The sequence below is a fragment of the Oryctolagus cuniculus genome, chromosome 8, assembly GCF_964237555.1.
Source record: "Oryctolagus cuniculus chromosome 8, mOryCun1.1, whole genome shotgun sequence".
Lineage (NCBI taxonomy): Eukaryota > Metazoa > Chordata > Mammalia > Lagomorpha > Leporidae > Oryctolagus > Oryctolagus cuniculus.
Genome location: NC_091439.1, coordinates 95,348,812 through 95,372,074, shown reverse-complemented (window position 1 = coordinate 95,372,074; position 23,263 = coordinate 95,348,812). Strand labels below are relative to the sequence as shown.

The window sequence follows — 23,263 nt, the reverse complement described above, 5'->3', positions numbered from 1 at the left end:
GTGTATCTAGAATGCAGAGAAATCACCTAGATAAAGAATAATTTAAAGGGGCTGGTTCTGTGGTGCAGTGGGTTAAAGTCCTGGCCTGAAGCACCGGCATCCCATATGGGTGCCGGTTCTAGTCCCGGCTGTTCCTCTTCTGATCCTGCTCTTTGCTATGGCCTGGGAAAGCAGTGGAAGATGGCCCAAGTCCTTGGGCCCCTGCACCCATGTGGGAGACCCAGAAGAAGCTCCTGGCTCCTGGCTTCGGATAGGCACAGCTCCGGTTGTTGCGACCATCTGGGAAGTAAACCAGTGGATGGAAGGCCTCTTTTTCTGTCTCTACCTCTCTTTGTAACTCTGTCCTTCAAATAAATAAAATAAATGTTTAAAAAGAAGGAATAATTTAAATTGAATTTAAACTGATTTATTTGCAAATAACAAAAGGTTTTTGTGTTGTCTCATATTCATATACTTCATAGAGGAAAAACTGTAATTTCCAATAGTACTCTTCAAATATAGCATAGTAAATTTACTTAACAAATATTGCTTACAAAAACTTACAAAAATTTTCACCCATATATTCTATCAGTGAGATTGAATAAAATGGAAAATAATGAATATGTGTATCTATTTTGTGTGGTTTCTCCCACATTATATTCCATGAAGAATCACTGAAAATATTATTAAAATGTACTTTTCTGGTGCATTCCGAAGTTTCTGATTCAGCAGGTTGCGAAAAGGGAATTACAAGTTTCCATTTCTCATGGGCTTCCATTCAGATAGACCATACCATGAGTAGCAGTGGACTTGAATATGTAACATACCTAAAAATTAGAAGACATTTTCTGATATTCAGGTCTGAAAACATTACATTATACAACCAATACCGATCAGGTTAACTTTATACATATTTGCTTAGGAATAGAGTGAAAATTGTATTTTCTTCTTAGCAAAATAATATCCTCTAATGGCTCCATTAACTTTATAGAGGCTCTATAGACACAAAAGAAGATTAAATTTCCAAACATAATTATCTGGTTGCTGTGTGAGATATATACTACTAAGCTCATAGGATCATTAGATTTTAATTAGGAGAATTATTTTAAGTTAGAATACCAAAAAATTATTATCCACCATAAGCCTTGAATTTCCCTATGCCAAAAGTATAATGTAAGTAATAATTTTTGGAAAAAAATGAAATAAATTATGACTGCAATGATGTTATGCTAGTTATCCCTATTTAGTGAGAACAGGTAAAATGTTTGGTATCAAAATAAATATCACTTTTGGCATAGAGCTGTACCATACTATTGACATGCATTTATAGAAATAAACTAGATGTTGTTCTACAGAAATATTTTTATCAGTCCATCATGTCTTTGCTTGGTTTACTACAGCATGCATTTCCCATTTTCCTATTCACACATGCCCAGAATAACAGTGGGATTAACATATGATGGGACCATGGGTTTCCTGCTTTCTTTGTCCTGTACAGTCTTCTATTGTAAAATCACTTTGCTCAGTTTATTCTTTCATCTGTAAAGACAGATTTGGAGTGTTATTTCCCATTTCCAGAGATGACATCATGGCTGGCATTATCTAGAAAAGCAAATGTGAGTGTCGGTGTGTTTAAATACACCAGCTCTCTGGGGAGGCCCATCATCTCTCAAGGCCTCAGGTCACCTCCTCCGGCTCCTCATCTTGGGTAAAAGGTAACAAACTTAAATGCACTCTTAAAGTATGGCTCAGTCTTACTTTTTCCTTGCTAAAATCAGTTTAAAATATGTTGTGGAAACATTTATTATCTATTTATAATGTTCATAAGAGTTTAAAGGTGTGGCCTATTTCAAATACTGAAGGTGAGTTCAAGATTTTAATTTCTCTAAATTGACCTCAGCAATCATTTTTCAGGGTAATTTATATGCAATCAGGAGGAGAGATTTTCCAAGTGTTTTGGTTGGTGGGAATTTCTAGAGCCTACTTATTTCCTTGATGAGGTATATGACATCTCACAATAGTTATTTTACACTTAACTTAAAAACTGAAGAACAAATTTGTAACAAAATAGCATAAATGCACTTTTTTTGCGAATGTATATAATAGTCCAGAAATTTAAATAACGTCTTTAACTTAACCTTATTTATAAAAGGAAATATTTACTGTTACCTTTTATGGTCCTTTTCATCCTTTAAAACCTGTTAGTTGTTTTACAAAGCTACCACTGTATAACAGATTTCTCTGTGTCACTAATTATTTTGTATATTAATTTTTATTTAATGCATAATTTGCAGAAAATAGTTTCTGTTTCCATTTTAAACTGTTATTTTGTGTATTAGAGAATATATTCTCAAATTCCTAAGGTGCATGTGATTATATTTATATCCTGCTATCTTTTTATCTTCATCCATTTATCTATCTATATCAGAAGATCATGTTAATACAAACTTTATTGATTTATTTACAATAGAGAAATAATTAAAATTCTATTTCCAAAAGTAGTCACAAATATTTTCCCTGTAACTGCTTTTCAATTAGGTTTTTCTCTACTCAATATTATCAACATTGTTATTTTCAACAGAGAAACCTGGCTCATTTTCACTAATTTATTATAACCCAAATCACTTTCATTCTTCCTTCTACATATCTCTTCAGATTTTGTATTAATCACCACTCCTAATGTCATTATGGAAATACCCTATAATCACAAATTCTGAGTACCCTGACACCAGTTTTGGCCTCGTTACATTTTGACTGATCTATTTGCACTGTCAACATTGTATTCACTTTCTGTTTTTCTGAGAATTCCCCAAAATCTTCTTTTACTCATCCTGTATAATCCAAATTGTCAACCTTTACTTTCTTCTTTATCCTTTTAAAAATTATTTATTTATTTAAAAAATAAATTTATTTATTTAAAAAAGTATTTATTTATTTGAAAGACAGAGTTACACAGAGAGAGAGAGACAGACACACACACACACAGAGAGAGAGACAGAGACAGAGAGAGACAGAGAGAGACTGAAAGAAGGAGAAGTCTTCCATCCACTGGTTTACTTCCCAAATGGCTACAAAGGCCAAAACTGAGCTAGGGGAGGAGTGTAGAATTCCATCTGAGTCTTCCAAGTGGCTGGAAGCTGCCCAAGTATTCAGGGATTCTTCTGCTACATGACCAGGGCACATTATCAGGGATCTGGATAAGAAGTGAATCTGACAGGACTTGAACTGGAGCCCATATAGGATGCTAACATCACAGGTCGTGGCTTAGTCCATTATCAGATAATGCTGGCCCTTTTCTTTTATATCTTAATATGAGTACTGCCACTCTCTTCCTGTGTTTAAAATATCTTTTAGTGTGATTTTATATCACCTAGGAGCACTCACTTTTACTCATTACCACTTTTATCTGCTTCCCTTCTCAAAGTTCCATGAAGTTAGTCAGTGCATGTCATTTGTTTTGCAACATGGTGTGGTCAGTAAATGTTTCTGTGTGCATGCAGATGTGTGTGTGTGTTACTGACTTTCTCTGTTGCTTTTTCAGGATTCAGCCAAACATGAAGCTCCTTGTCTTTACCTGTATCATGGCCCTCATGGTTTCCATGATTGTAAGTCCAGCCAAGAGAATTTTGGAGAATATGTTCTTAGCTCCTGTCCTAAGAGGTTTCCTTATACACCATGTTTTGACTTATACTTGTATTTCCCTGTTTATGGCTTTATAAATTTTAATGTCTTCTTAATTGACATTTTCTTTGACTTAACAAACATAGTAAGTTCATTAAATGCTTAGAATACATATTCAGTACAAAATCAAGTGTGCTTTGCTTAAGAAAAAGTATAAATATTTTCCAAAGAGCTCTGTAAATAGATAGACCTAAAAATGATTAACAGTCCTTAAATATAAAATCTAAACTATCTGAATAGAAATCTGAGGAAAGAACAAGCCCCATTAGAATAGAACCCATGTATTAGAAGATGTCAAAAAGGGGATTTTTCAACTCATTTCATTACAACATAGCTGTTCAATTTAGCATACAAACATTTCAGCCTCTATAAAGCAAAACTTGCTTTTTCTTAACATTACCAAAATTAGATCTACGTGTATTATAATTTACTATGGCATGTCACCAGATATAGCACTTGACCTCTTAGGATTTCATTCTTTTTCTTTTTCCTCTTCCTATTCTTTTTATCTTGTTGCTGGGAAATTCATTACAAAATAATAATAATAATATACTAAGTCATGCACAATATTGTAGTGCATTTCTTAAAAAACTAATCCATTATGAGTAATATTTTGTTATAAAAGAATGAAATGTGAAAAATTAAACTTTAGGAGGAAAAATAATATTGAATCAACAAGCAACTTAGATCTCTGAGTTCAGTAACTTTTGAGCTACTGAAAACACACCATAAAACTCTCCTAAATGCAGTGATAGCCTTTCTCCTCTCCCTTTCACACTTGAAGAATATACAAATTAAACTGAATTCATATTTCATTTAGAAAATTACATTTATAAAAATACTGACATCTTATATTTGATTATTCATTATACTCACATATATTTCTGTGGAACAGTGACATTTCTACTGTACTCATTGAACATTATGGTTAGTGGTACATTTAGCATGTGATTATAAGTAAATTGAAATTATGTTATGCAAAACTTGAAAAGAAGAAGGGGGAATGAGGGAAGGAAGAAAGGAGAAAAGCATGGTTACCTTCTGAGAATTGTATCTTTGAAGTACATGAAATCTGTTCTCTTTATATTAATAAAGAGGAAAAATAAATGTATTATAACATCTATTATATGAAAAATACTATTATTCACTCATTTTTATGGTGTCATTACACAAAAATTGTGCTACTGAAATCTTGGCCTCCACTCTGTTTAGCCACAATTATGATAAATAGTGCATTTTATACTCAATCTTGAAGTACAAACTTAAAATGTTAACTATTTGTTATTTTTTTCTTCCTAGAGAGCTGATTTTTCATCTGAAGAGGTAAAATACCTTAATTCATTGGGAAACATGATAATCAAAAATGTATTAAATTTTTAATCAGATCTTTTTTTTTTTTTTTACAGAGGCCTAATGGTTTTAGGATCAGACACAATGTAAGTATTTTCCCTGATAATTTTTTAACAGTTCAAATATATTTTCTTCTCTAAGTTTCTATAGTATGAGAAGAAGAATCAATACTTATCTATGAGAAGTATCTACATCATTTACAGCTGAAGTTCACATGGATTTCATATGTTTATGGTACACTGGAGAAAAGCATACATGTCTAGAATGTTAATTTAAATGGAAATCCACAATGCCACCAATAAGAAGTCAATTATTCTTTAAAAATTTAAGCATTTTCAGTTGACAAATAATGTAACAACAAAAAATGGCTGAAATTTAGTTGCTATTAATGTAAGCTACAACTAATGGAGCAAAAGCCTGCAGTTACACAGACAATATGCCAAGTGCCTCTCTTCTGATTTTTTGTGGGTGTTGTCATTTGGTCGAACTGATTATGTTCAATATGATAGAAACTTTCATTTGTATAAAATTTTCTTAATGAGAGCTCTACTCAGTGCTTCACATTATTTTGACCTGGGATTCGTCTCCTTAGTAATTCAATAAAAGCGTGTGAATAAGACATGACAGTATAATTCAAAGCTGCAGAAGGAAAAGTGAAGGATATTAGGGTTAACAGAAATAAGTGTTAATGAACATAAGGATTTAAGACACATGAAGCTCATGTTAAGTCAAAGTGAAATGTAGTGACTCCATGTAAGTTTAAAGTGGAAAATTTCTCCTCTCTGTAATACTTAAGAATGGGAACTATTGTGACTTGAGGGCAATATAATAGAGAACATTGAAATTCCATTTTGAGTGGTTTGCTAGAACCAGGGACCCACATGTATTATAAAACTAATGAATTTGCAAGAAAAAAGTTATAATGTAAAATGCTTTATCATTTTTACCTTGTATGAATCATTTTGCTATAAAACTGTTAAAGCCTAGCTAAATGTTTGAAAACATAACCTGTTGAAACAATATATATTATATTCAATATAATATATAATATATATTTATATATTATACATATATATTTATATATATTTATATTGTATATATTATATATATATAAATAAAATATAACCTGAGAAACAATGACTTGATCAGCACTAGTCCTGACTGTCAAGGAACAACTTGATACTTTATCCCTTTTAGTATTTTTTTATTCTACTTAATACTATTGGTTGTATTGGTTGAACGCTTTAATTAACACACAATTATTCTTAGGTGTTTAAATTTAACTGAAGAGTGATCCCTGTTAAATATAAGAGTGGGAATAAGAGAGGGAGGAGATGTACAGTTTGGCACATGCTCAATAGGACTTGCCCCAAATGGTAGAGTCAGGGGGTTCCAATTCAATCCTATCAAGGTGGCATGTACCAATGCCATCTCACTAGTCAAAATGATCAGTTTCAGTTCATAATTGATCATAATGATAGGATTAAGAGTCAAAGGGATCACATAAACAAGACTGTCTGCTAATACTAACTGATAGAATTAAAAAGGAGAGAATGATCCAACATGGGAAGCGGGATACACAGCAGACCCATAGAATGGCAGAAGCCCTAAACAGCACTCTGGCCTCAGAATCAGCTCTTAAGGCATTCAGATCTGGCTAAAAAGCCCATGAGAGTATTTCAGGCATGGAAAGCCAAGACACTCTGGAAAAAAAAAAAAAAAAAAAAAAAAGAAAGAAATGAAAGATCTCTGCAAGTGAGATCCCAGTGGAAAGAACGGGCCATCAAAGGAGGTACCTTTCTCTAAAGGGAGGAGAGAACTTTCACTTTGACTATGACCTTGTCTAAATAAGATCAGAGTTGGTGAACTCAAAAGGCTTCCATAGCCTTGGTTACTTATGACAAGAGCCTACGGAGATTACTGACGCCATAAACAAGAGTGTCAAATTGTTAAATCAACAACAGGAGTCACTGTGCACTTACTCCCTATGTAGGATCTCTGTCCTTAATGTGCTATACTATGTGAATTAATGCTATAACTAGTACTCAAACAGTACTTTACTCTTTGTGTTTCTGTGTAGGTGCAAACTGTTGAAATCTTAATATATACTAAATTGATCTTCTGTATATAAAGATAATTGAAAATTAATCTTTATGTGAATGGGATGGGAGAGGGACCAGGAGATGGGAGGGTTGCAGGTGGGAGGGAAGTTATAAGGGGGGAAAAGTCACTGTAATCCAAAAGCTATAGTTTGGAAATTTATATTTATTAAATAAAAGTTATAAAAATAAATATAATCATAGCAATAATATATAAGATCCCATCTTTAACAATCTACACTTTCAATGACAATGACTGAAATCTGCACACTGTCATTCAGTTCTTCATAATTTTCTTTCTCTTTTTTGTATTTTAGAGACATCGTCACCATCATCAAAGATATATACAAGAGCCATCATATCCACAAAATGCTCCAATTGACTATCCAAATAATCCAAATGGCTATGGCTATCCAAATGGTCCTTACCCTCCTGCTCAGTAACCATAAGACATGGCATCACAGGTAAACTCAACTAGTGACAGGGTTTAGTTTCCAGAAGTGCCAATGCCAACAGTTAAAAGACAGAAACAAAAGCAAGCCATCAAACCAAGGACACCCCAGTTTGAGAAGTGTGGCCTGGCACAGCATTTGTGAAGTGTACTTATTTATACAATGGTTGTCAGGAGAAAGCTCTGTTCTGCTGGATTTAAGAGGCCGGGCTCGGTGTATATGTCCTGTCCCTGACCCCGACTGCTACTAGTTTCAAGATATTGAACTTTCTATAATTTCAATAAACCTCAATTTATTATTGACAACCTAAATTTTTTATAATATGTAACCACTTCACAGAATCAATGTAACTCTTAAAAGACATATTACATGATGCCCAGGTTCACAATTGTGGTATTTATAACTGCAGACCACACTATCACTGCATTTGTTCCTCAAGGTTACTTAAAACTTTTCCTCCTAAAATGTATGTTTTCATAAATCTTTCAATTTGCTATTTAACTTCTTTCTCTTTAAGACATTTAAAAGTTTTTTGAATAGCAATCATTATCACTATACATATTTATGAAATATAGTAAGACATTATGAACCCTTATAGTAAGAGTGTACCCATATAGTAAGAGTAATTTTTGATGAAATAGATATAGCACAATGTTATTTTAGATAAACTTTTAAAATAATACTGATTTTCAGAATTTTCAATTTATTTTTTTTGTTTTTAACATTTAACAATTTTTAACATTTTGCCATATTCTTGTCAAATGTTGTTATGTACATACTTCCAAGTACTTGGAATCCTGCCACCTATATGAAAGACCCTGATAGATTTTCTAGGTCCTGAATTCAGTCTTGTCGCTCCCCCTCTTCGTGGAGGAACGACACAGGACCCTGCGCTGTTCTTTCGTCTGCTCGGCCCTCCCCGGGTTTGCTGCTGGTTCTTCCCGGGTTGGCTACTGTCCCTTCCACCTCCGTGGAAGGGCAGTTCCCCCTGGCCACATTCCCCACTTCCGCAGGGGAGCGGCACACCGCCGGCCGGCTTTCTCGGGGGCTGCACGGGTTCCCTTAGATGTTCCCCACAGATGTTCCCGGTGCATGCCGTCTCTCTCCTCCTTTATAGTCCTCCTCCGCCAATCCTAACTCGGCTGCCCACACGCCGAGTACGCTGCTCTCCTCCAATCAGGAGCAAGTCCTACAGTTTATTGGTTGAACTGGAGGCAGCTGTGCGGAAGCTGTTTACTTCTCTCCCAGCGCCATATTGTGGGAGAGCAGATGCATAGAATAAGTCTTAATTCCAGTAACTCAGTCCAGTCCGGATTGCTCCCCACAGATCCCCCTTTCTTTTTATTTTTTGGCGTTGATACGCGCCTGTCTTCGGTGTCCCACGGCACACACTCTGCTCTACTTGCTAGAGTTGCCACAGGCTCTTACAAGTCCTATCAGGCAAACCGAATCCGGGTCCTCTCTTCGCCATGTTGTGAGGAGGTTTTTAGACGCTGATGCGTGCCTGTATTCGGTGCCCTGCAGCGCATGCTCTGCTCTGCCTGCAGGGGCTTACAAAACCTAGCAATCAGGCAAACCGAATCCAAGCCTTCTCATTGCCTTTTTGTGGGGAGGCCTTACTGATGTTAATTCGTGCCTGTCTTCGTGACCTGCGGCGCATAAGCTGCTAGCCGCCGCAGGTGCTCATCGTACTCATCGCCTCACTTAATCAGGCAGACCGAATCCAAGCTCTCACATTGCAGTGTTGTAGGGAGGCCTTTCTATTTCTCTATTTCTCTATCTCCGGGCATTCCTATTTCTCCCATTTTACTTCTATCTTCCAGCATTCCTATTTCTCTCACTTTGCTTCTAAACTTCTATTTCTCTTATCCCCGCAGCTTCCCGCTGCCCGCCCCGAGGCTACTTCTCGGCGGCTTCCCTGCTGAGCCGCTTCAGCCCGCGCCTCTTTCATCTGCGCAGCTTCCCGGCTTTGCGCGGCTTGGCTTCGCGCGCTCCGCGGTCTCCACGCCCTTCGCGTCTGCACCACGGCCTCGCGCCAGCCCCGTTCCCTATCTATTCACGCCCCGTGCTCTCTCTGCACGCGGCGGCTTCCGCGAGTAACACAGCGTAGCTTACGTGTCCGCCACTAGCATTCAATCTAAGTTCCCCAGGCTAGCCTGGCGAATTCAACCCAGCATACGTCTCCGCCCCACGGTTTGGCTTCCCGTCCTTTGCTCCCCGGGCTAATCAGACGGATCCCAATCTGGCTTACGTTTCAGCTTCTGGTTTCAACTTTTCGCCCCCTATTCCCGGGCTAACTTGAGAACCCCAAAGTGGCTTTCGTGTCCGCCTTGGCCTGCCCCCCACGGCTTCAATTTCCCTAACATTTTTCTCTACCCGGTATGTTTCCCCAAACTTTCCTCCAACGATATTCCTCCCTCATTTCTCCTGGCCTCTCCCCACAGTCCGCGTCCGAGTCTGTTTGTTCTAGCGTTCACTTTCGCTTTTGACCTTAGAGATTTCTCCCAGCTTCCCCCCGTAGTCCGTATCCGAGTCTATGCCTAGGCTTTCAACAGCTTCTTCCGGCACCCTTTTCGTCCGGCTTTTCCCTAGGCTGTTTGCTAGTCTCTCTCTCTGGTATTTTCCTGCTTCTTCCCGTTTCTTCCCTCCTAAGTTTGCTATCCGTCCTAGGTTTCCTATCCGAGTCACGGCACCATTATGTCGCTCCCCCTCTTCGTGGAGGAACGACACAGGACCCTGCGCTGTTCTTTCGTCTGCTCGGCCCTCCCCGGGTTTGCTGCTGGTTCTTCCCGGGTTGGCTACTGTCCCTTCCACCTCCGTGGAAGGGCAGTTCCCCCTGGCCACATTCCCCACTTCCGCAGGGGAGCGGCACACCGCCGGCCGGCTTTCTCGGGGGCTGCACGGGTTCCCTTAGATGTTCCCCATAGATGTTCCCGGTGCATGCCGTCTCTCTCCTCCTTTATAGTCCTCCTCCGCCAATCCTAACTCGGCTGCCCACATGCCGAGTACGCTGCTCTCCTCCAATCAGGAGCAAGTCCTACAGTTTATTGGTTGAACTGGAGGCAGCTGTGCGGAAGCTGTTTACTTCTCTCCCAGCGCCATATTGTGGGAGAGCAGATGCATAGAATAAGTCTTAATTCCAGTAACTCAGTCCAGTCCGGATTGCTCCCCACAAGTCTGGCCCAGCTCTGCCTATTGCATTCATTTTCAGAGTGAATAGGTGGTTGGGAGATCTCTCTGTAGCTCTCTCTGCCATTCTGAGTTTCAATAAACAAATGTTTAGAAGAAAAATGTCAGTTTTACCTATTTATACATATTAAAAGCTCCAAATTTGTTCAAAGATCAAATATTTTACTACAAAACACAGCAATATTTTCAGGGATAGAAGAAAGTTGAAATTTTCCTAGAATTTCAGTTATTTTCAAATGCATGTAGAGATTCTATGCCAAATAAATTCCTGCTATCCCCATGATATGCAAGCGTTTAAACTCGATCTTGTTCATTAAAGAACAGATATTTTATCATGGAAGGATATGTTAAAAATATTACTTTGAGGGTCAGTGTTTGGTCTTGCAGTTAAGACTACATCTTTCATTCGGGTGCACCTGAGTTTGATACTTGGCCCTGGCTCCTAACTTTGGTTTGGGCTTGGCCCTATTCTGGCCATTGTGAGCTTTTGCAAAGTAAACTAGCAAATGAGAGTGCTGTCACCCTCTTATCTCTCATTCACTTTCTCTATTTCTCTCTCTCCCTCATAAATAAATAAATAAATATTTAAAATTACATTTGGGAAACATATCAATGAAATGTATGGCCTACATTAAAGGGAAAATGAAATACATTGATAATTTAAATGAATCTAAATTTAAATGAAATTTAAGTTTAATTTGCAGATTTCAGATATTATTTTCCTTTATTCACATAACTTATTAAAAATTATTCAATTTTCTACTTTGTGCCAGATACTATTTGAGTCATTGAACTGTATTAATTAAAAGTAGCTATAAATATTTCTTTTACAGCGGCTGAAATATATATATATGTGTGTGTATATATATGTATAAAATTACAAGACTATAAATTTTAGAGTAACTATGTGCCTTTATTTTTCTGTACTTTCTGTACAGGTATGACTGGAAAGTCTGATTTCTACTTGTGTTTCCTTCATGTCTCATGTTACATCTTACTATCCCTTTATTTGGAAGAATCATCAAGAGGACAATTAGGAACAGAAGAAGGACTCTAGTTTAGTATAATCTCTGTGTTTCTTCACACTTGCCTTCCCAGTTGATGACTGGTAACAAGACTGCAATTTCAAACTATTCTGCTTTTTTCACTGCTATTGTAATGTCATAGAAATCCTTTTTACTGGCAATAAATCATGTGCATTCTCATTTACATAGTCCTTATTTTTATTTCTTAAATTTACAGACTAAGTTGATATCACTATTATTTAACCAACCCTCTTCCCAGGATGGTGACACTAAAGCAAGTTTAAGTGAAACTTCCATTGAAATCAGTTTATTCTAGTATAGTCTGTAATATTTCATTTCCCACAGATGCCAGTCCTCAAACTTAGCCTGATCGTCTCACCCATTTAGATTGACATTTGAGTTGCCCCTGCTTTCACTGACCACAGAGCACACCCTAAATATTCAATCGCCCTCATAAACTAGCTCAGCATCTGCAAGCCAGACATAATCCCAAGGCCACTCCACTGCAGTCACAGGCTGTGGGAACAAAAGCCTTCCAAAGACCATCGCCAGCGATGCAGCGATGGCTTTCATCCAAATGTATGTAATCATTGACAACAGCTGACAAGCACTGTTCCAGATCCTACAGGTACAATAGGGTATAAGGTAAAACTCATGCCTTCATGCAGTTTTCACTTAATTAAAAGGCACAGAGAAGTAAACCAATAACGCATCATACATCAGGCAGTGATAGGTGAGCTTACCAAGTCAAAGTAGGGTAGGGGCAGGTATACAAAGGCAATTTTAAATATGGAATGGTAGGGGGCTGGCGCTATGGTACAGTGGGTTAAAGCTCCAGCCTGTGGCACCCGGCATCCTACATGGGCGCCAATTCGAGTCCTGGCTGCTCCATTTCCGATCCAGCTCTCTCCTATGGCCTGAGAAAGCAGTAGAAGTTGGACCAACTCCTTGGGCCCCTGCACCCACATGGGAGACCCAAAAGAGGCTCCTGGCTCCTGGATTTGGATCAGCATAGCTGCGGCCATCGTGGTCATTTGGGGAGTAAACCAGCGGAATGGAAAACCTCCCTATCTCTCTCTGGCTCTATCTCTGTCTGTAACTCTTTCAACTAAATAAAATAAATCTTTAAAATAAAATAAATAGAATGGTCAAGCATAACCACAGTTCTAGTGAATATTTACAAATGATAGGAAGTTTCCATGCTAGTGAGCATGGAAAAAGAAACTCTCAGGCAGAACAAGTGCAAGTGTCTTCCATCTAGCAACTCAAATGGATTAGGGTTTAATTTTCCTTTGTAGGCTGTTTCAACACGGGTTAAAGTGATGAGTAAGAACTTTCCCCAGTTTTCGTGAGATTCCTGGCAAAGTCCCATTGTTCATTTCACTCTTTCCAGATGACTGTGGCCCTCAGCAGCATGCAATTTTTTTTGACAGAAAGAGACAGTGAGAGAAAGAGACAGAGAGAAAGGTCTTCCTTTTTCCATTGGTTCACCCCCCAAATAGCCACTATGGCCAGCACGCTGCGGCCGGTGCACTGCGCGATCCGAAGCCAGGAGCCAGGTGCTTCCTCCTGCTCTCCCATGCGGGTGCAGAGCCCAAGGACCTGGGCCATCCTCCACTGCACTCCCGGGCCACAGCAGAGAGCTGGACTGGAAGAGGAGCAACCGGGACAGAACCGGCGCCCTAAACGGGACTAGAACCCAGGGTGCTAGTGCCACAGGTAAAGGATTAGCCTAGTGAGCCGCAGTGCCGGCCATGCAGCATGCAATTTTTAATTTACCCCAAAACCTGGAGCACTCCAGTCAACACCTTTGAAGCCAAAGCTTTCTGTTATCACTTTGTACAGTCCTAGGCAAATCAGATCTCCAGATAATTTCTCTTCAACATCTTAATGACTTCTTAAGAATTTTCAGTTCAGTCTGGGAAGATTTCTACAAATGCAGTGTAAGAAGCTATGGGCTTGGCAAATTTTTTACACTTCCGGTACTATAGGTGTAACTATGAACTTGACCTGAAAATATTATCAGGGCAAAAGACCTCTTACCCATGCTAATCTGCTAAGGAGGGGTATGAGATGCCTGTTCTACTTTCTATTTCAAAGCAGTATGTCTTGCTAAGCCATTTTCTCTACCAGTCCCTTCACCCATGAGGTTTTGATTACATTAAGAAAGCAGATGTCCATTTTCTCTTTACCTTATGAATAGAATCCTTTCTTTTAAAAAAGCATTTATTTATTTATTTGATAGGTAAAATTACAGAGAGAGAGAGAGACAAAGGTGTTCTATCCACTGGTTCACTCCCTACACGGCCGCAACAGCCGGAATTGGTCCGATCTGAAGCCAAGAGTCAGGAGCTTCTTCCAGGTTTCCCACAAAGGTGAAAGGACCAATTTACTTGGGATCCTTTACTGCTTTCCCAGGCCAAAGCAGAGAGTTTGATCAGAAGAGGAGTAGCCAGAACTTGAACCGGTGCCATATGGGATGCCATCGCTGCAGGTTGAGGCTTAGCCTACTATGCCACAGCTCCAGCTCCAGGTGTAAAATCTTATGAATACTTGCCAGCAACCCAGCCCAGTCTTGGATATCCACACATTTCCTCATTTGTGTACTCCTGAGTCTGAGGTCCTTTGACAATTCTCTTGTTGTGGCTCCTGTAAGACTTCACATCAAACTCACAAAATGTCATTGGAGGTGGCTGTGGTGAATAGAGAGCCCACTGTCATGATAGCTTCCTTGCAGCAGCAGCAGCTGGGTTGTTCCCTCTTATTACTTCAGAATCTCCCTTTTGGTGTCCTATGCAGTGTATAAAAGCTAAAGCTATAAGTATTTCTTCAACCTGGAATAGCCTGAGACTTTTTAAATTTTTTTTTATTTATTTATTTGACAGGTAGAGTTACAGACAGTGAGAGAGAGAGACAGAGAGAAAGGTCTTCCATCCAATGGTTCAACCCCCAAATGGCCGCAATGGCCAGCACTGTGCCGATCCAAAGCCAGGAGCCAGGTGCTTCCTCCTGGTCTCCCATGCGGGTGCAGGGGCCCAAGCACCTGGGCCATCCTCCACTGCTTTCCTGGGCCACATCAGAGATCTGGACTGGAAGAGGGGCAACCAGGACTAGAACAAGGTGCCCATATAGGATGCTGGCACCGCAGGCGGAGGATTAACCTAGTGTGCCATGGCCGTGGCCCCTAGCCCGAGACTTTATTTATCATATTAATTTCTTTGTTGCTAGCATTTAAGAGCTCTCTTCATTTCCAGGTGGCTCCCTGAGCATGAAGCAGGTAGAAGGCATACCTGGAGTCTGTGTAGATATTAGTCTTTCCTGTGACCAGTTCTGTCGGGCGCACTGGTCAGGGCTATTATTTCTGCCTTTGTGCAGATGCCCCAAGAAACACTCTTAGCGTTGACAGTTCCAATTGCATATCCTGGCCTCCACTGACAATTTAACATAAAACTATTACTATCTGCAAACATCTTACTTCCATGTTAGATGCAGGTTCACATCTGAAATTTTGCTACTAGAATACACCAGGTCTATCACTTCAGAGAAATCATGTGTTTGGGGTCAGAAACACTGGCAGTAACACCACAGAGTTCAGGGATCTAGCACTCCTTTAGAGTGATGCTTTGCAGGATAAATTACCAATGATGGATACCACATCACGGGGCCATTAGTACAACAAATTGGTTCTCTTTTGCTCCCAGCATACCTGACTCCCAGTGTGGGGGCCCGTCATTTAGGGGTTGTCTTAACATTAGCTCTTCTGTTTCTGTTTTTCTACTCAAAAAACAGGTGAGTGCAATTATTTACAGGCAGGGTGGCCATCCTTGGGATACACTATCTGTTTAGAAAACTAAGCCATAACTCATTTTAATGGTGCCACAATTTAGATCAGACCACTCCACTGTGATTCTCTGTCTTCTGTGTACATACCTGTCAAAGGACTTTTCTAGATCAATTAGTTCTAAATGAATGGCATTCAGCAGAATTCATTTAGTCTATTAAAACCCTGATTAAAACGCTGGCACTGTGGCGTAGTGGGTAAAGCTGCTGCCTGCAGTGCCAGCATTCTATATGAGTGCCGGTTTAAGACCCAGCTGCTCTACTTCAGATCCAGCTCTCTGCTATGGTCTGGGAAAGCAATAGAAGATGGCCCAAGTGCTTGGGCCCCTGTACCTGCGAGGGAGACCTGGAAGAAGCTTCTGGCTCCTGGTTTTAGATCGTTACAGCTCTGGCCGTTGTAGCCATTTGGGGAGTGAACCAGCGGATGGAAGACCTCTCTCTCTCTTTCTCTCTCTCAGCCTCTCCTTCTCTCTTTGTGTAACTCTGACTTTCAAATAAATAAATAAATCTTTTTTTTAAAAAAAAAGCCTGATTGTATTGTTTATCCCATTACAAAGTGTCAGTTTCTTCTCCTTTTTATAGGCCTTTGAGGAGTTCTGCCATTCTAAAAAAATCAAATATTCACATCTAGCAGAAGCCAGCCATTTCCAAAAACCTCATAATTATTTCCTGATCTTGGGTGGAATCAAGTTACAGACTGCTAATTTGTAGTACTGGGGCTGAGCTGTTGTCCTTAGGTTATTACAAAGCCTGCACACCTCTCAATTTTTTTGTAAATTTATGCCTTTTCTTTTGATATGTTATATCCTTCCCCTGTGAGGTTATTTGACTTTTGTAACAGTGCTATTATCCAAAGTCTCCTTTGAACTGCCAGCAATAGCAACATCACCCACAATATTATAACACTGTTTCCTCCTTTATGTCACCTTTCCAGGCCTCTATTCAAAATTTCCCTCAAAGTGGTAGGAGAGTTTTTAAGTTCTTCTGGTAAACACTGTCTAACTATATTAATTATCTAGTGAGTTTTGGGGTCCTTCTTTTCAGTTATTTGAGTTCCAGTTACAATGGAATGCAAAAGAATGCATCTTTAAGCACTGAGACAGTATTGTACTGGCTATCCTCTGGGCAATGAAGTGTAGAGATTGACTATTGATGGGATACATACACTGTTTCATTCATAGCTTTTAATCTGATATAAACCTATATCAAGTGACCCAAGTTTCTTAACAGGTATCTCAGTAGTGTTACAAAGAGATTTACAGGGCCTCATTAACCTCTGACTGAGGAAAGTCTTACTCAAACTTGTTAGGGTTCTAGATGTTACTTCACATCTCAGAAGATATTTCTTGTCCCTGAACCAGTGACCAGTCTACTTTAATGTGTTGCTATCACTGACGCAAACCCCAGGAACTCATTGCACCAACAATTAAGACTATGGTCAATGAACAAGCAGGCAAGAAGGTAACTGACAATGAATTTTATTGGAAAAAGTGAAGACACAGAAGTTCCTATACCTGCTATACCGGGCTGGCATCTCTAAAGGACCAAGAGCTCAATCTGCATTCACACTGGAGTTTTTATGGACGTGAGTATGGGTCCCCGGTTTCTTCTCCCCTCCTCCTTCTTCTGGGAAAGTCTGGGTGGGAGAGTTTCAGATACGGAATTCCCCTAAACAAACTCCTATTGACAGTCCTGGCCATAAAAGTTCTTATCTATTTGCAGAAGCAAATGACTCATTTAGTCCACTGATCATAACATTGATTATAACGTTATTTGCCAGGTTTCTCGCTCCCTCAGTTCAGTGGATTCCTTTTGACACACCAGAGGCCTGGTCCTGCTTTCAGGACTTGTTTCTTCATTGTGGTGCACATAAATTTATTTCTTTAAAAGTTCTCTTTTCTTCAGTTTCTCTTACATACATATGCTAATATCTACTTGGCTGTCTTAACATTATCTTTACAGTATGGTAAATCAAATCATCCTATTTGATGTGGACCATTAGTTCTGGATTCACTTGAGATAAAACAGCTTCTGGAATAGTTTAGCTTGCCTGGCTCTATGAGACTTCCACTTTTTCTCAGTCTTGATGTACACACAGTAGAACTAAATGGTTGCCACATCTCCTCACAACTGAGATGAGACACTAAAGGACAGGCAAAAATGAGTGAGTTAGAATTTTAGACATATTTCCCAAGTCAGAGGATTGAGAAATACCTCTATATATCTTTCCATAGTATTACTTCAATATTTCATTCCTATAGAGAAGAGCCCTTCCTAGCTGTCATCATAGATTGGGATCCTGAAATGATGCACACAGCTATTCTTTACCCTTGCTCCAACTCTAGGGTGACTAAAGCCTCCTTGGGGAGATCTGGATTTTATCATTAGAAGCCACACCATGAGCCCCCTGCTTCTAGGGATTTTCTCCAATCAAGGGCAACTGAAGGGAAGCAGGCTTCTCCTCACCTCCCCTCCTTTGACAGTTGCTGAGGTACTCTCATTTCCATGTCTCTGTTGCTTGCAGTAGGCACAGCTGGTCACTAAGTTGGGCACATTTACTTCTGCTGTTCTCCTTTCTCTTCTTGGCTTGCTGGGGGACAGACTGGAGAGCATTTTGTGTCCCATCTTTCTATCACGTTCATTTCTTCCACATCCCAGTGTTAAAAACCTTATATGATTCTGCCAAGAGAAATGAACGATAGCCAATTTCTGATGCTTTCTCCAGCTGTCAGGAACACTCTGAGCTTTGAAGTCCGTATTTATAACTACCTGATTTCCTTGGACTTCAGAGTCTGGAAATAAATTTACTGTCTGAGACACTCTGTCAGCCTGTATAGGAGGGCTGTCAGGTTTTCTTCTGGTTTCTTCTGTATCTTTCTTAGCTTACTCCAATTTATGGGAGATCTGCTTCTTGCATGCATGTAAGCAGCATACCCCATAACGCTGTAATCTCTTTAGGTATTCTGGTGTATTGGGGTCCCAATTTTGGGTCATCATTTGAACTGATTCCTCAGCCAGCCTCCATACCTGGCTATCACATTGACTGGCGGCTGCTTGTCAGCCTCTTTCCTGACCTTTGTTAGCATGGCTGACTTTTCCCTTCTTCTCACTGGGGTTGTCATTGAACTCTGAATATCTGTCTTGGGTCAAGTCCTCATAGTTAAGAAACACCTTCTGAGACAAGTCCCAAGGACATGCAAGCCAAGCCTAATATAGGCCAGAAGCAGATTATGGTGATAAAAATAATATTGATAACACTAAGTGTTTATATGTGAACGATTTCTGTTTACAATGGTTTATATAAAAATCTCATTTAGTCCTTTACCAACAATTGTTATCAGAGATGATACAATTGTTGTTTTCAGAAATTAAGCAATCTCTGACTACTTTTGTTCATAGTGGTTAATCTTCCTTCCTGAAATTTTATTCTCAAAACACAAATGGCCTGCTAATTCTCCTTTTTCCTGCTTATTTCGTCCTAGAAATTTTCATGTATTTTCCATTTTCTTTCATGTGCTAGTGTTTTCTAGGGATCTGAGCTAAGCCTATTCTCTTTCAACTTTCCATGTTTCCTGGAGCATCTCCTATATTTGTAGTTTTGATTATACTCAATAAGATCGTGAGTCCCAAGTCTGTATCCCAAGTGTAGAGCTTCTCCCACATTTAGATGCAGATAATTAATCCTCTCCTGGACTTCTCTTTCTGATGCCTTTAACCTTGTCAGTTTTCCAAGTTATGCAGCAAGTCTCTAAGGAACAGCAGCAGAATTTGTCATTTTGTGTCTCTGGTGCCAGGCAGATTATCTTATCTCCAGTAGGCAGTATTGTTCCATATTTGCCTTTTTCAATAAATTTTAGTGTTTCAAACATGAGTATAGAACTGTTTTAGTAAAGTAATTAGCATGATGAATTTTTGTCATACACTATGTGGATGTTTCCCTTATGGCACAAATTGAGGAAGAGGAGCAGAAAGAGGAATAGGAGGAAAGACCAGTTTAAACATTACTAAAGGGGTAGGTGTTTGGCTTAGTGATTAAGGCACAGCTTGGGATATCCCATATTGGGGTTCTGGGTTCAAGCCTCAACCCCTTCGCCAAATCCAGCTACCTCCTGATGAAAACAGACTCTGGAAAGCAACAGTCAATGGCACAAGTGGTTGAGTCAGTTATTCAAATGGAGATCTGGATTGGATTCCTGATGACAGGCTTCAATCTGGCCCAGTCCTGGTTGTTACAGTCATTTGAGAAGTAGAACAGCAATGGAGAGTTTGTCTCTTTCTGTCTGTCTCTCTGCCTCTCAAATTTTAAAAATCACTGCACATACAAATTCCTTGGTTCCATACTTAATCTACTATTTAATGGCACACATGTGACAGAGATGTTGCCCTTTATTGCTTTGGCCATTGTAAATGAAAGACCATGGCATTTTCACAGAGCTGAGTATTTGGTTTGATAGAGCAAAATATTTATTTTCCATATTCATTCCAGTTCTTCAATCTTCTAAAATGATCCTTGGCTCCTAGATGATGAAACCATATCTAACACAAGAAGGTTACTGCTGTCTTTCTAGTCTACCACTCCAGTTTTCCACTATCACACATAATCCTTGCACTTACTATGTTTTTAGCACAACATTATCATCTGAATAATGCCTATGGTTTAGTGTCCCAAACTAAAAATAGATGTGATAGATTGGATTGTCATTTTAAAATGTGAATATAAAAATCTGTCAGCTTTTTACCAGTTAGTTTACTCTTATTTGACAGCATCTTTGGAATAGTAACTTGTTCTTCGTTCACTAAGCAATGAGTATTATAGATCTAGTAGCACAATACCTAACAAGGTTGCTTAAGTGAAATTAAAAGCAGATATAAAATAATAAATAATTTTAACTGCTTATACTAAATGTAAAGCCAGGAAATTGGTGATTCCTATCTGGATTGCTGGCTTCTTGTTTGTCCATGTGCTAAGGATTGCTTTGTTCCTTCAGCCAACTTCTTTTGCAGAGAAGAATGAATTGGTCAGGCTACGTCTAATCTCACCATTTGTGGACCTCTAGAATCACCATGATGAATCAGATGCAATGTGTGTCAAGCCTTGGGCCCTGATACTAGAGACCTGTAGCTCTGTTGTGGTTTTGTCATACCAGCACCCTTTCCACATAACCTCTTCAAAAACCACCCAAAACCCTTTTCTAACAGAGTGCTAGTTCTTGAGACTCAGAGGTCTCCTACTCTTTCATCTGTCGACAGATTAAATGTTCTCTTTCCCTCACCCCAAAACCTTGTCCTTGTTATTTTGATTTGGCACCAGGGACAAGGACTGAGATTTTGGTAACAAATTATGGTGACCTTAGCAGGCTCCTTCCAACCTTGATAGTGGTACTTGGTTCCCGTGGACAGAGATATTGGCCATGGCAGCATGCCAGGGATTACCAATTCCAACTGCCAGAGTGGTGAGTGATCACTCCAAGTGGTGTTATAGTCCCTGCTTTGGATGTTCCACCTCCTGAGGAAAGAGAGGGAATCCCAGAGACTGCTGGAGTCATGTCTCACTCAGGGACTGTCTCTATTTTCTCCCTGGAAAACTGTTCCCTCAATCAAGATCTTTCTGAAGGAAGGAAACATATTCCAGAACTACAACCCCAGACTGTCCATTTGGTTATTTGAGTAAGTCCATGGGGTACACACCATGACCCCTAATTCCACACTCTCTGGGGAGGCTATGAGCTATCATGGTAGGACATCTGTGGGGTCATTTATGTGGTAATTACATTTATGTGGTAAATACTGGGGAGTTCGTTCTTCCTCTCTTTTGGTGCTGAGACTGTTTGCAGGCAGCAAGGAACTATCTGGTTTTGCCTGCCTAAAGGAAAGGAGTCTGCTTATGGTTCAGTAAGGGTTATCTTATGCGTTGCTTCAGTGGGTCCTTTGTTGTTGTTGTGTTGTTCTATATTTGCAAATCAGAGATGCTGTTTCTATTATCAGCTGAAAGTGCCCTAGGGAGATTGTTGGCGGACTGATCACCTTATAAGCTCAACAAAGAGATAATCTTTTATTGCAATATTGCTTGGCCAATACATGCAATAGAATTTGGAGAAAGATGGCCTCTAAATGGAACCTTAAATTATTATTTCATCTTACAGTTGAAACTGTTTTTGCCAAAGATTGGGAAAATGGGATGAGGGCCTATGTGTGCAGGCCTTAATGCAATTGTATAATATAAATTCAGAAAAGCCAAGAATGAACTTAATGGTACAATACAAGGATTCTACCTCTGGTATCCAAGGATACTTACACCCAGATGAAAAAAGAAAAGAAGAAATAACTAATTTAAGGCTTATAGACTGTCTTATAAGTGGACAGTGACTCCTGTTGTTGACTTAACAAATTGACACTCTTGTTTATGGCATCAGTAACCACCCTAGCCTCTTGTCATGAGTCGCCAAGCCTATGGAAGCCTTTTGAGTTCATATATTTGATCATATTTAGACAAGGTCCTAGTCAAAGTGGAAGTTATCTCCTCCCTTCAGAGAAAGGTACCTCCTTCTTTGATGACCTGTTCTTTTCACTGGGATCTCACTCACAGAGATCTTTCATTTAGGTTTTGTTGTTTTTTTGTTTGTTTGTTTGTTTTGTTTGTTTGTTTTTTGTTTTTTTTTTTTTGCCAGAGTGTTTTGGCTTTCCATGCCTGTAATACTCTCATGGGCTTTTCAGCCAGATCCGCGTGCCTTAAGGGCTGATTCTGAGGCCAGAGTGCTGTTTAGGACATCTGCCATTCTATGGGTCTGCTGTGTATCTCGTTTCCCATGTTGGATCATTCTCTCCCTTTTTTACTCTATCAGCTAGTATTTGCAGACACTAGTCTTGTTTACGTGCTCCCTTTGGCTCTTAGTCCTATCATTATGACCAATTGTGAACAGAAATTGATCACTTGGACTAGTGAGATGGCATTAGTACATGCCACCTTGATGGGATTGAATTGGAATCCCCTGGTATGTTTCTAACTCTACCGTTTGAGATAAGTCAGCTTGAGCATGTTCCAAATTGCACATCTCTTCCCTCTCTTACTCCCACTCTTATATTTAACAGTGATCACTTTTCAGTTAAGTTTCAACACTTGAGAATAACTGTGTATTGATTACAGTATTCAACCAAAAGTATTAAGTAGAACAAATAAACAAAAAAAAATACTAAGAGGGATAACGTATTAAGTTGTTCATCAACAGTCAGGGCAAGGGCTGATCAAGTCACCGTTTCTCATAGTGTTCATTTCACTTTAACAGGTTTCCTTTTTGGTGCTCAGTTAGTTGTCACCGATCAGGGAGAACATATAGTATTTGTCCCTTTGGGACCGGCTTCTTTCACACAGCATGATGCTTTCCAGATTCCTAACAGGGATTACTTTTCAGTTAAAATTTAAACACCTAAGGATAATTGTGTGTTAATTACAGAGTTCAACCGATAGTACTAGAACAAAAAATACTAAAAATACTAAAAATACTAAATGGTGCTCAGTTAGTTGTCGCCGATCAGGGAGAACATATGATATTTGTCCCTTTGGGACTGGCTTAATTCACTCAGCATGATGTGTTCCAGATTCCTCCATCTTGTTGCAAATTACCGGGTTTTGTTGTTTTTGACTGCTGTA

At 39.4% G+C, this 23,263-nt stretch overlaps 1 long non-coding RNA gene across 1 annotated transcript; it reads left to right on the top strand.

Moving 5' to 3' along the window:
* Positions 1-1,599: 1,599 nt before the first annotated feature.
* On the top strand, positions 1,600-11,903 carry HTN1 (histatin 1). The gene is made up of 6 exons (XR_518679.4): positions 1,600-1,694; positions 3,521-3,584; positions 4,960-4,983; positions 5,067-5,096; positions 7,427-7,573; positions 11,689-11,903. It is a non-coding gene; the product is annotated as a histatin 1 (long non-coding RNA).
* The last annotated feature ends 11,360 nt before the right edge of the window (positions 11,904-23,263 follow it).